A 14,274-nucleotide genomic window follows, 5' to 3' on the forward strand; every position below is an offset into this window, starting at 1 on the left:
TTATTTAGTGAATCAACGATACTCACTATTTGTGTTAATGCAATGACTAGATCTTTTGCCATTCATTCATCGCCACATGCTAAACGCATTCATTCAATGAAAGAAACTGCACTTGTTAATTCAAAGAGTAGAGCGTCTCTCCTTCATTCATAGTGTTAAACTTAACAGATTCATTCAATGAACAAACTGCACGTTAGAATGTAACGAGAAGAGCTTCTCTAATTTATACAAAACCTCGAACTTTACGCTTTCATTCAATCAAACTAACTGCATTCATATAGTCAATAAATCCAACTTCAATGATTGATTCAGTGAAACAAACGGTTTTCATAGATTCAATGAAGCAAACGTAATTTATTTATTTAATGAATCCAACAGCATTCATTCATGCAATGAATGAGCCGGCAATCATTCATTCAATGAAACACACTGGTCGTGCTATTCCAATGAGTAGAGATAATTCATTCAGTCAATGAAACAAACTTTACTCATTTAGTTAACGAACAATACTGATTAACTCCTTTATTTAGTGAATCAAACGGCACTCTTACATTCAATGAAACACACTGCATGTTTTAATTCAATGATTGGAGATTTTGTCATTCATTCATTGCCACATGCTAACCGGATTCATTCAAAGAAACAAACTGTATGCATTCATTCAATGAAAATGACTGCACTTGTTAATTCAAAGAGGAGAGCTCTCTCATTCATTCATAGTGTCAAGCTTAACTCAAACATTCAATGAAACTAACTGCACGTTTTAATGTAACGGGAAGAGCTTCTCGCATTTATACAAAACCTTGAAATTAATACTTTCATTCAATCAAACTAACTGCATTCCTGTAGTCAATAAATCCATCTTCAATCATTGAAACAATTGCTCAAACGGTTTTCATAGTTTCAATGAAGCAAACGTAATTTATTTATTTAATGAATCCAACAGCATTCATTCATTCAATGAATCAGCCGGCAATCATTCATTCACTGAAACACACTGAACATGCTATTCCAATGAGTAGAGACAAATCATTCAGTCAATGAAACAAACATTATTAATTTAGTTCGTGAAACAAACTGCACACTTTATTTCAAAGAAACACACGGCATGTGTTAATTCAATGAGTAGATCTTTTGCCATTTATTCAATACCACCAGCTGAACGCATTCAATCACTCAACAAACTGCACATGTTCATTCAATGTGTAGAACTTCTCTCAATCATTTAAAGTTTCAAACATAATTCATTCATTCAATGGAAAAATCTGCATTTGTAATTAGACGAGTAAACATTCTGTCGTATACTAAATGTTTCTAAATTAACAGTTTACAAACTGCATCGTTGTATTAAAGTCAAATAATTGATTCAATGCATCAAACGGTATTCATTGATTCAACGAAATAAATTAACTCTTTTATTTAGTGAATCAACGATACTCACGGCTTGTGTTAATTCAATGACTAGATCTTTTGCCATTCATTCATCGCCACATGCTAAACGCATTCATTCACTGCAACAAACTGCACATGTTCATTCAATGTGTAGAACTTCTCACAATCATTTAAAGTTTCAAACATAATTCATTCATTCAATGGAACAATCTGCATTTGTAATTAGACGAGTAAACATTCTGTCGTATACTAAATGTTTCTAAATTAACAGTTTACAAACTGCATCGTTGTATTAAAGTCAAATAATTGATTCAATGCATCAAACGGTATTCATTGATTCAACGAAATAAATTAACTCTTTTGTTTAGTGAATCAACGATACTCACTGCTTGTGTTAATTCAATGACTAGATCTTTTGCCATTCATTCATCGCCACATGCTAAACGCATTCATTCAATGAAAGAAACTGCACTTGTTAATTCAAAGAGTAGAGCGTCTCTCTTTCATTCATAGTGTTAAACTTAACAGATTCATTCAATGAACAAACTGCACGTTAGAATGTAACGAGAAGAGCTTCTCTAATTTATACAAAACCTCGAACTTTACGCTTTCATTCAATCAAACTAACTGCATTCATATAGTCAATAAATCCAACTTCAATGATTGATTCAGTGAAACAAACGGTTTTCATAGATTCAATGAAGCAAACGTAATTTATTTATTTAATGAATCCAACAGCATTCATTCATGCAATGAATGAGCCGGCAATCATTCATTCAATGAAACACACTGGTCGTGCTATTCCAATGAGTAGAGATAATTCATTCAGTCAATGAAACAAACTTTACTCATTTAGTTAACGAACAATACTGATTAACTCCTTTATTTAGTGAATCAAACGGCACTCTTACATTTAATGAAACACACTGCATGTTTTAATTCAATGATTGGAGATTTTGTCATTCATTCATTGCCACATGCTAACCGGATTCATTCAAAGAAACAAACTGCATGCATTCATTCAATGAAAATGACTGCACCTGTTAATTCAAAGAGGAGAGCTCTCTCATTCATTCATAGTGTCAAGCTTAACTCAAACATTCAATGAAACTAACTGCACGTTTTAATGTAACGGGAAGAGCTTCTCGCATTTATACAAAACCTTGAAATTAATACTTTCATTCAATCAAACTAACTGCATTCATTAGTCAATAAATCCATCTTCAATCATTGAAACAATTGCTCAAACGGTTTTCATAGTTTCAATGAAGCAAACGTAATTTATTTATTTAATGAATCCAACAGCATTCATTCATTCACTGAATCAGCCGGCAATCATTCATTCACTGAAACACACTGAACATGCTATTCCAATGAGTAGAGACAAATCATTCAGTCAATGAAACAAACTTTATTCATTTAGTTCGTGAAACAAACTGCACACTTTATTTCAAAGAAACACACGGCATGTGTTAATTCAATGAGTAGATCTTTTGCCATTTATTCAATACCACCAGCTGAACGCATTCATTCACTGCAACAAACTGCACATGTTCATTCAATGTGTAGAACTTCTCTCAATCATTTAAAGTTTCAAACATAATTCATTCATTCAATGGAACAATCTGCATTTGTAATTAGACGAGTAAACATTCTGTCGTATACTAAATGTTTCTAAATTAACAGTTTACAAACTGCATCGTTGTATGAAAGTCAAATAATTGATTCAATGCATCAAACGGTATTCATTGATTCAACGAAATAAATTAACTCTTTTATTTAGTGAATCAACGATACTCACTGCTTGTGTTAATTCAATGACTAGATCTTTTGCCATTCATTCATCGCCACATGCTAAACGCATTCATTCAATGAAAGAAACTGCACTTGTTAATTCAAAGAGTAGAGCGTCTCTCCTTCATTCATAGTGTTAAACTTAACAGATTCATTCAATGAACAAACTGCACGTTAGAATGTAACGAGAAGAGCTTCTCTAATTTATACAAAACCTCGAACGTTACGCTTTCATTCAATCAAACTAACTGCATTCATATAGTCAATAAATCCAACTTCAATGATTGATTCAGTGAAACAAACGGTTTTCATAGATTCAATGAAGCAAACGTAATTTATTTATTTAATGAATCCAACAGCATTCATTCATGCAATGAATGAGCCGGCAATCATTCATTCAATGAAACACACTGGTCGTGCTATTCCAATGAGTAGAGATAATTCATTCAGTCAATGAAACAAACTTTACTCATTTAGTTAACGAACAATACTGATTAACTCCTTTATTTAGTGAATCAAACGGCACTCTTACATTCAATGAAACACACTGCATGTTTTAATTCAATGATTGGAGATTTTGTCATTCATTCATTGCCACATGCTAAACGGATTCATTCAAAGAAACAAACTGCATGCATTCATTCAATGAAAATGACTGCACTTGTTAATTCAAAGAGGAGAGCTCTCTCATTCATTCATAGTGTCAAGCTTAACTCAAACATTCAATGAAACTAACTGCACGTTTTAATGTAACGGGAAGAGCTTCTCGCATTTATACAAAACCTTGAAATTAATACTTTCATTCAATCAAACTAACTGCATTCATTAGTCAATAAATCCATCTTCAATCATTGAAACAATTGCTCAAACGGTTTTCATAGTTTCAATGAAGCAAACGTAATTTATTTATTTAATGAATCCAACAGCATTCATTCATTCAATGAATCAGCCGGCAATCATTCATTCACTGAAACACACTGAACATGCTATTCCAATGAGTAGAGACAAATCATTCAGTCAATGAAACAAACTTTATTCATTTAGTTCGTGAAACAAACTGCACACTTTATTTCAAAGAAACACACGGCATGTGTTAATTCAATGAGTAGATCTTTTGCCATTTATTCAATACCACCAGCTGAACGCATTCATTCACTGCAACAAACTGCACATGTTCATTCAATGTGTAGAACTTCTCTCAATCATTTAAAGTTTCAAACATAATTCATTCATTCAATGGAACAATCTGCATTTGTAATTAGACGAGTAAACATTCTGTCGTATACTAAATGTTTCTAAATTAACAGTTTACAAACTGCATCGTTGTATTTAAGTCAAATAATTGATTCAATGCATCAAACGGTATTCATTGATTCAACGAAATAAATTAACTCTTTTATTTAGTGAATCAACGATACTCACTGCTTGTGTTAATTCAATGACTAGATCTTTTGCCATTCATTCATCGCCACATGCTAAACGCATTCATTCAATGAAAGAAACTGCACTTGTTAATTCAAAGAGTAGAGCGTCTCTCCTTCATTCATAGTGTTAAACTTAACAGATTCATTCAATGAACAAACTGCACGTTAGAATGTAACGAGAAGAGCTTCTCTAATTTATACAAAACCTCGAACTTTACGCTTTCATTCAATCAAACTAACTGCATTCATATAGTCAATAAATCCAACTTCAATGATTGATTCAGTGAAACAAACGGTTTTCATAGATTCAATGAAGCAAACGTAATTTATTTATTTAATGAATCCAACAGCATTCATTCATGCAATGAATGAGCCGGCAATCATTCATTCAATGAAACACACTGAACATGCTATTCCAATGAGTAGAGACAAATCATTCAGTCAATGAAACAAACTTTATTCATTTAGTTCGTGAAACAAACTGCACACTTTATTTCAAAGAAACACACGGCATGTGTTAATTCAATGAGTAGATCTTTTGCCATTTATTCAATACCACCAGCTGAACGCATTCATTCACTGCAACAAACTGCACATGTTCATTCAATGTGTAGAACTTCTCTCAATCATTTAAAGTTTCAAACATAATTCATTCATTCAATGGAACAATCTGCATTTGTAATTAGACGAGTAAACATTCTGTCGTATACTAAATGTTTCTAAATTAACAGTTTACAAACTGCATCGTTGTATGAAAGTCAAATAATTGATTCAATGCATCAAACGGTATTCATTGATTCAACGAAATAAATTAACTCTTTTATTTAGTGAATCAACGATACTCACTGCTTGTGTTAATTCAATGACTAGATCTTTTGCCATTCATTCATCGCCACATGCTAAACGCATTCATTCAATGAAAGAAACTGCACTTGTTAATTCAAAGAGTAGAGCGTCTCTCCTTCATTCATAGTGTTAAACTTAACAGATTCATTCAATGAACAAACTGCACGTTAGAATGTAACGAGAAGAGCTTCTCTAATTTATACAAAACCTCGAACTTTACGCTTTCATTCAATCAAACTAACTGCATTCATATAGTCAATAAATCCAACTTCAATGATTGATTCAGTGAAACAAACGGTTTTCATAGATTCAATGAAGCAAACGTAATTTATTTATTTAATGAATCCAACAGCATTCATTCATGCAATGAATGAGCCGGCAATCATTCATTCAATGAAACACACTGGTCGTGCTATTCCAATGAGTAGAGATAATTCATTCAGTCAATGAAACAAACTTTACTCATTTAGTTAACGAACAATACTGATTAACTCCTTTATTTAGTGAATCAAACGGCACTCTTACATTCAATGAAACACACTGCATGTTTTAATTCAATGATTGGAGATTTTGTCATTCATTCATTGCCACATGCTAAACGGATTCATTCAAAGAAACAAACTGCATGCATTCATTCAATGAAAATGACTGCACTTGTTAATTCAAAGAGGAGAGCTCTCTCATTCATTCATAGTGTCAAGCTTAACTCAAACATTCAATGAAACTAACTGCACGTTTTAATGTAACGGGAAGAGCGTCTCGCATTTATACAAAACCTTGAAATTAATACTTTCATTCAATCAAACTAACTGCATTCATGTAGTCAATAAATCCATCTTCAATCATTGAAACTATTGCTCAAACGGTTTTCATAGTTTCAATGAAGCAAACGTAATTTATTTATTTAATGAATCCAACAGCATTCATTCATTCAATGAATCAACCGGCAATCATTCATTCACTGAAACACACTGAACATGCTATTCCAATGAGGAGAGACAAATCATTCAGTCAATGAAACAAACTTTATTCATTTAGTTCGTGAAACAAACTGCACACTTTATTTCAAAGAAACACACGGCATGTGTTAATTCAATGAGTAGATCTTTTGCTATTTATTCAATACCACCAGCTGAACGCATTCATTCACTGCAACAAACTGCACATGTTCATTCAATGTGTAGAACTTCTCACAATCATTTAAAGTTTCAAACATAATTCATTCATTCAATGGAACAATCTGCATTTGTAATTAGACGAGTAAACATTCTGTCGTATACTAAATGTTTCTAAATTAACAGTTGACAAACTGCATCGTTGTATTAAAGTCAAATAATTGATTCAATGCATCAAACGGTATTCATTGATTCAACGAAATAAATTAACTCTTTTATTTAGTGAATCAACGATACTCACTGCTTGTGTTAATTCAATGACTAGATCTTTTGCCATTCATTCATCGCCACATGCTAAACGCATTCATTCACTGCAACAAACTGCACATGTTCATTCAATGTGTAGAACTTCTCACAATCATTTAAAGTTTCAAACATAATTCATTCATTCAATGGAACAATCTGCATTTGTAATTAGACGAGTAAACATTCTGTCGTATACTAAATGTTTCTAAATTAACAGTTTACAAACTGCATCGTTGTATTAAAGTCAAATAATTGATTCAATGCATCAAACGGTATTCATTGATTCAACGAAATAAATTAACTCTTTTATTTAGTGAATCAACGATACTCACTGCTTGTGTTAATTCAATGACTAGATCTTTTGCCATTCATTCATCGCCACATGCTAAACGCATTCATTCAATGAAAGAAACTGCACTTGTTAATTCAAAGAGTAGAGCGTCTCTCCTTCATTCATAGTGTTAAACTTAACAGATTCATTCAATGAACAAACTGCACGTTAGAATGTAACGAGAAGAGCTTCTCTAATTTATACAAAACCTCGAACTTTACGCTTTCATTCAATCAAACTAACTGCATTCATATAGTCAATAAATCCAACTTCAATGATTGATTCAGTGAAACAAACGGTTTTCATAGATTCAATGAAGCAAACGTAATTTATTTATTTAATGAATCCAACAGCATTCATTCATGCAATGAATGAGCCGGCAATCATTCATTCAATGAAACACACTGGTCGTGCTATTCCAATGAGTAGAGATAATTCATTCAGTCAATGAAACAAACTTTACTCATTTAGTTAACGAACAATACTGATTAACTCCTTTATTTAGTGAATCAAACGGCACTCTTACATTCAATGAAACACACTGCATGTTTTAATTCAATGATTGGAGATTTTGTCATTCATTCATTGCCACATGCTAAACGGATTCATTCAAAGAAACAAACTGCATGCATTCATTCAATGAAAATGACTGCACTTGTTAATTCAAAGAGGAGAGCTCTCTCATTCATTCATAGTGTCAAGCTTAACTCAAACATTCAATGAAACTAACTGCACGTTTTAATGTAACGGGAAGAGCTTCTCGCATTTATACAAAACCTTGAAATTAATACTTTCATTCAATCAAACTAACTGCATTCATGTAGTCAATAAATCCATCTTCAATCATTGAAACAATTGCTCAAACGGTTTTCATAGTTTCAATGAAGCAAACGTAATTTATTTATTTAATGAATCCAACAGCATTCATTCATTCAATGAATCAGCCGGCAATCATTCATTCACTGAAACACACTGAACATGCTATTCCAATGAGTAGAGACAAATCATTCAGTCAATGAAACAAACTTTATTCATTTAGTTCGTGAAACAAACTGCACACTTTATTTCAAAGAAACACACGGCATGTGTTAATTCAATGAGTAGATCTTTTGCCATTTATTCAATACCACCAGCTGAACGCATTCATTCACTGCAACAAACTGCACATGTTCATTCAATGTGTAGAACTTCTCTCAATCATTTAAAGTTTCAAACATAATTCATTCATTCAATGGAACAATCTGCATTTGTAATTAGACGAGTAAACATTCTGTCGTATACTAAATGTTTCTAAATTAACAGTTGACAAACTGCATCGTTGTATTAAAGTCAAATAATTGATTCAATGCATCAAACGGTATTCATTGATTCAACGAAATAAATTAACTCTTTTATTTAGTGAATCAACGATACTCACTGCTTGTGTTAATTCAATGACTAGATCTTTTGCCATTCATTCATCGCCACATGCTAAACGCATTCATTCAATGAAAGAAACTGCACTTGTTAATTCAAAGAGTAGAGCGTCTCTCCTTCATTCATAGTGTTAAACTTAACAGATTCATTCAATGAACAAACTGCACGTTAGAATGTAACGAGAAGAGCTTCTCTAATTTATACAAAACCTCGAACTTTACGCTTTCATTCAATCAAACTAACTGCATTCATATAGTCAATAAATCCAACTTCAATGATTGATTCAGTGAAACAAACGGTTTTCATAGATTCAATGAAGCAAACGTAATTTATTTATTTAATGAATCCAACAGCATTCATTCATGCAATGAATGAGCCGGCAATCATTCATTCAATGAAACACACTGGTCGTGATATTCCAATGAATAGAGATAATTCATTCAGTCAATGAAACAAACTTTACTCATTTAGTTAACGAACAATACTGATTAACTCCTTTATTTAGTGAATCAAACGGCACTCTTACATTCAATGAAACACACTGCATGTTTTAATTCAATGATTGGAGATTTTGTCATTCATTCATTGCCACATGCTAACCGGATTCATTCAAAGAAACAAACTGCATGCATTCATTCAATGAAAATGACTGCACTTGTTAATTCAAAGAGGAGAGCTCTCTCATTCATTCATAGTGTCAAGCCTAACTCAAACATTCAATGAAACTAACTGCACGTTTTAATGTAACGGGAAGAGCTTCTCGCATTGATACAAAACCTTGAAATTAATACTTTCATTCAATCAAACTAACTGCATTCCTGTAGTCAATAAATCCATCTTCAATCATTGAAACAATTGCTCAAACGGTTTTCATAGTTTCAATGAAGCAAACGTAATTTATTTATTTAATGAATCCAACAGCATTCATTCATTCAATGAATCAGCCGGCAATCATTCATTCACTGAAACACACTGAACATGCTATTCCAATGAGTAGAGACAAATCATTCAGTCAATGAAACAAACTTTATTCATTTAGTTCGTGAAACAAACTGCACACTTTATTTCAAAGAAACACACGGCATGTGTTAATTCAATGAGTAGATCTTTTGCCATTTATTCAATACCACCAGCTGAACGCATTCATTCACTGCAACAAACTGCACATGTTCATTCAATGTGTAGAACTTCTCTCAATCATTTAAAGTTTCAAACATAATTCATTCATTCAATGGAACAATCTGCATTTGTAATTAGACGAGTAAACATTCTGTCGTATACTAAATGTTTCTAAATTAACAGTTGACAAACTGCATCGTTGTATTAAAGTCAAATAATTGATTCAATGCATCAAACGGTATTCATTGATTCAACGAAATAAATTAACTCTTTTATTCAGTGAATCAACGGTACTCACTGCTTGTGTTAATTCAATGACTAGATCTTTTGCCATTCATTCATCGCCACATGCTAATCGCATTCATTCAATGAAAGAAACTGCACTTGTTAATTCAAAGAGTAGAGCGTCTCTCCTTCATTCATAGTGTTAAACTTAACAGATTCATTCAATGAACAAACTGCACGTTAGAATGTAACGAGAAGAGCTTCTCTAATTTATACAAAACCTCGAACTTGACGCTTTAATTCAATCAAACTAACTGCATTCATATAGTCAATAAATCCAACTTCAATGATTGATTCAGTGAAACAAACGGTTTTCATAGATTCAATGAAGCAAACGTAATTTATTTATTTAATGAATCCAACAGCATTCATTCATGCAATGAATGAGCCGGCAATCATTCATTCAATGAAACACACTGGTCGTGCTATTCCAATGAGTAGAGATAATTCATTCAGTCAATGAAACAAACTTTACTCATTTAGTTAACGAACAATACTGATTAACTCCTTTATTTAGTGAATCAAACGGCACTCTTACATTCAATGAAACACACTGCATGTTTTAATTCAATGATTGGAGATTTTGTCATTCATTCATTGCCACATGCTAAACGGATTCATTCAAAGAAACAAACTGCATGCATTCATTCAATGAAAATGACTGCACTTGTTAATTCAAAGAGGAGAGCTCTCTCATTCATTCATAGTGTCAAGCCTAACTCAAACATTCAATGAAACTAACTGCACGTTTTAATGTAACGGGACGAGCTTCTCGCATTTATAGAAAACCTTGAAATTAATACTTTCATTCAATCAAACTAACTGCATTCATGTAGTCAATAAATCCATCTTCAATCATTGAAACAATTGCTCAAACGGTTTTCATAGTTTCAATGAAGCAAACGTAATTTATTTATTTAATGAATCCAACAGCATTCATTCATTCAATGAATCAGCCGGCAATCATTCATTCACTGAAACACACTGAACATGCTATTCCAATGAGTAGAGACAAATCATTCAGTCAATGAAACAAACTTTATTCATTTAGTTCGTGAAACAAACTGCACACTTTATTTCAAAGAAACACACGGCATGTGTTAATTCAATGAGTAGATCTTTTGCCATTTATTCAATACCACCAGCTGAACGCATTCATTCACTGCAACAAACTGCACATGTTCATTCAATGTGTAGAACTTCTCTCAATCATTTAAAGTTTCAAACATAATTCATTCATTCAATGGAACAATCTGCATTTGTAATTAGACGAGTAAACATTCTGTCGTATACTAAATGTTTCTAAATTAACAGTTGACAAACTGCATCGTTGTATTAAAGTCAAATAATTGATTCAATGCATCAAACGGTATTCATTGATTCAACGAAATAAATTAACTCTTTTATTTAGTGAATCAACGATACTCACTATTTGTGTTAATGCAATGACTAGATCTTTTGCCATTCATTCATCGCCACATGCTAAACGCATTCATTCAATGAAAGAAACTGCACTTGTTAATTCAAAGAGTAGAGCGTCTCTCCTTCATTCATAGTGTTAAACTTAACAGATTCATTCAATGAACAAACTGCACGTTAGAATGTAACGAGAAGAGCTTCTCTAATTTATACAAAACCTCGAACTTTACGCTTTCATTCAATCAAACTAACTGCATTCATATAGTCAATAAATCCAACTTCAATGATTGATTCAGTGAAACAAACGGTTTTCATAGATTCAATGAAGCAAACGTAATTTATTTATTTAATGAATCCAACAGCATTCATTCATGCAATGAATGAGCCGGCAATCATTCATTCAATGAAACACACTGGTCGTGCTATTCCAATGAGTAGAGATAATTCATTCAGTCAATGAAACAAACTTTACTCATTTAGTTAACGAACAATACTGATTAACTCCTTTATTTAGTGAATCAAACGGCACTCTTACATTCAATGAAACACACTGCATGTTTTAATTCAATGATTGGAGATTTTGTCATTCATTCATTGCCACATGCTAACCGGATTCATTCAAAGAAACAAACTGTATGCATTCATTCAATGAAAATGACTGCACTTGTTAATTCAAAGAGGAGAGCTCTCTCATTCATTCATAGTGTCAAGCTTAACTCAAACATTCAATGAAACTAACTGCACGTTTTAATGTAACGGGAAGAGCTTCTCGCATTTATACAAAACCTTGAAATTAATACTTTCATTCAATCAAACTAACTGCATTCCTGTAGTCAATAAATCCATCTTCAATCATTGAAACAATTGCTCAAACGGTTTTCATAGTTTCAATGAAGCAAACGTAATTTATTTATTTAATGAATCCAACAGCATTCATTCATTCAATGAATCAGCCGGCAATCATTCATTCACTGAAACACACTGAACATGCTATTCCAATGAGTAGAGACAAATCATTCAGTCAATGAAACAAACATTATTAATTTAGTTCGTGAAACAAACTGCACACTTTATTTCAAAGAAACACACGGCATGTGTTAATTCAATGAGTAGATCTTTTGCCATTTATTCAATACCACCAGCTGAACGCATTCAATCACTGCAACAAACTGCACATGTTCATTCAATGTGTAGAACTTCTCTCAATCATTTAAAGTTTCAAACATAATTCATTCATTCAATGGAACAATCTGCATTTGTAATTAGACGAGTAAACATTCTGTCGTATACTAAATGTTTCTAAATTAACAGTTTACAAACTGCATCGTTGTATTAAAGTCAAATAATTGATTCAATGCATCAAACGGTATTCATTGATTCAACGAAATAAATTAACTCTTTTATTTAGTGAATCAACGATACTCACGGCTTGTGTTAATTCAATGACTAGATCTTTTGCCATTCATTCATCGCCACATGCTAAACGCATTCATTCACTGCAACAAACTGCACATGTTCATTCAATGTGTAGAACTTCTCACAATCATTTAAAGTTTCAAACATAATTCATTCATTCAATGGAACAATCTGCATTTGTAATTAGACGAGTAAACATTCTGTCGTATACTAAATGTTTCTAAATTAACAGTTTACAAACTGCATCGTTGTATTAAAGTCAAATAATTGATTCAATGCATCAAACGGTATTCATTGATTCAACGAAATAAATTAACTCTTTTGTTTAGTGAATCAACGATACTCACTGCTTGTGTTAATTCAATGACTAGATCTTTTGCCATTCATTCATCGCCACATGCTAAACGCATTCATTCAATGAAAGAAACTGCACTTGTTAATTCAAAGAGTAGAGCGTCTCTCTTTCATTCATAGTGTTAAACTTAACAGATTCATTCAATGAACAAACTGCACGTTAGAATGTAACGAGAAGAGCTTCTCTAATTTATACAAAACCTCGAACTTTACGCTTTCATTCAATCAAACTAACTGCATTCATATAGTCAATAAATCCAACTTCAATGATTGATTCAGTGAAACAAACGGTTTTCATAGATTCAATGAAGCAAACGTAATTTATTTATTTAATGAATCCAACAGCATTCATTCATGCAATGAATGAGCCGGCAATCATTCATTCAATGAAACACACTGGTCGTGCTATTCCAATGAGTAGAGATAATTCATTCAGTCAATGAAACAAACTTTACTCATTTAGTTAACGAACAATACTGATTAACTCCTTTATTTAGTGAATCAAACGGCACTCTTACATTTAATGAAACACACTGCATGTTTTAATTCAATGATTGGAGATTTTGTCATTCATTCATTGCCACATGCTAACCGGATTCATTCAAAGAAACAAACTGCATGCATTCATTCAATGAAAATGACTGCACCTGTTAATTCAAAGAGGAGAGCTCTCTCATTCATTCATAGTGTCAAGCTTAACTCAAACATTCAATGAAACTAACTGCACGTTTTAATGTAACGGGAAGAGCTTCTCGCATTTATACAAAACCTTGAAATTAATACTTTCATTCAATCAAACTAACTGCATTCATTAGTCAATAAATCCATCTTCAATCATTGAAACAATTGCTCAAACGGTTTTCATAGTTTCAATGAAGCAAACGTAATTTATTTATTTAATGAATCCAACAGCATTCATTCATTCACTGAATCAGCCGGCAATCATTCATTCACTGAAACACACTGAACATGCTATTCCAATGAGTAGAGACAAATCATTCAGTCAATGAAACAAACTTTATTCATTTAGTTCGTGAAACAAACTGCACACTTTATT

Source organism: Chiloscyllium plagiosum, unplaced genomic scaffold, assembly GCF_037043375.1.
Source record: "Chiloscyllium plagiosum isolate Xiang-an unplaced genomic scaffold, Cpla_swu_hap1 HiC_scaffold_18, whole genome shotgun sequence".
Lineage (NCBI taxonomy): Eukaryota > Metazoa > Chordata > Chondrichthyes > Orectolobiformes > Hemiscylliidae > Chiloscyllium > Chiloscyllium plagiosum.